The 923-nt window shown below is 33.8% G+C and overlaps 1 non-coding gene across 1 annotated transcript; it reads left to right on the top strand.

Moving 5' to 3' along the window:
• The first annotated feature begins 545 nt into the window (after positions 1-545).
• On the top strand, positions 546-649 carry LOC117308903 (U6 spliceosomal RNA). Its single transcript, XR_004523153.1, has one exon. It is a non-coding gene; the product is annotated as a U6 spliceosomal RNA (small nuclear RNA).
• The last annotated feature ends 274 nt before the right edge of the window (positions 650-923 follow it).

The following is a 923-nucleotide window of genomic DNA, read 5'->3' as shown; positions in this document are numbered from 1 at the left end:
ATATTTCTACCAACATTCTATATACATGATTACTTTTGTATTCTCTAAGAAGATGGAAGATTTATTCTCCTTTCCTTTCTGAACTCTCACCAGAATCACTTTTAACAGTCCATAGGCTTTTCCTAACACGCACCTCAAAACTCTTCCAGCTTCTAAAACTTCCACATTTTTAGGTATTTGTTACAGTGGCACCCCACTTCTTACTACCAAAGTCTACCTTAGTTCAGGCTGCTATAACAAAATACCATAGACTGGGTGGCTTAACAAACATTTATTGTAACAATATTGATATAATTATCATGTCAATATTGATGTAAATGAGAGTACTGTTACATGTATCATATTATAAAATCAGTGTTTAGGGACTTCCCTGGCGGTCGAGTGGTTAGGACTCCACCCTTCCATTGTAGGGGCCCTGTGTTTGATCCCTGATCAGGGAACTAAGATCCTGCAAGCTGGACTGCATGGCCAAAAAAATAAATAAATAAATAAATTACGTATTGAATGTGGATTAAAACTAATTTAAAAAGTTGTTTAAAAATCATGTATGTTCTGGCAGCACATGCACTAAAATTGGAATGACTCAGAGAAGATTAGCTGGGCCCTTGCAAAAGAAGACACACAAATTCATGAAGCACTCTGTGTATTTTGTGAAGTATGTTCTCTTAGAGATTATTGTTTCATTGTAAATCTGAAAGCGGTCCTGCAAGACATTCAATGGTGGATAACCACTTTTAGAGGAAGTAGGTTAATTAATTTTTATACTTAGTAATTTTTAAAGTTTAAATTTTGCATTTTAAGTGCTAAAAGTGACCTATTTTATTTTCTGAATTAACACTACGTTCCCCGGTATTTTACCTTTTTCTCTTGAAGTGAATTTAGAATTAAATAATAATTTAATGTGGTGTTACTACAGTGTAGTA

Source organism: Tursiops truncatus, chromosome 18 (genome assembly GCF_011762595.2).
Source record: "Tursiops truncatus isolate mTurTru1 chromosome 18, mTurTru1.mat.Y, whole genome shotgun sequence".
Taxonomy (NCBI): Eukaryota; Metazoa; Chordata; class Mammalia; order Artiodactyla; family Delphinidae; genus Tursiops; species Tursiops truncatus.
This window is presented reverse-complemented; position numbering and strand designations above follow the sequence as displayed.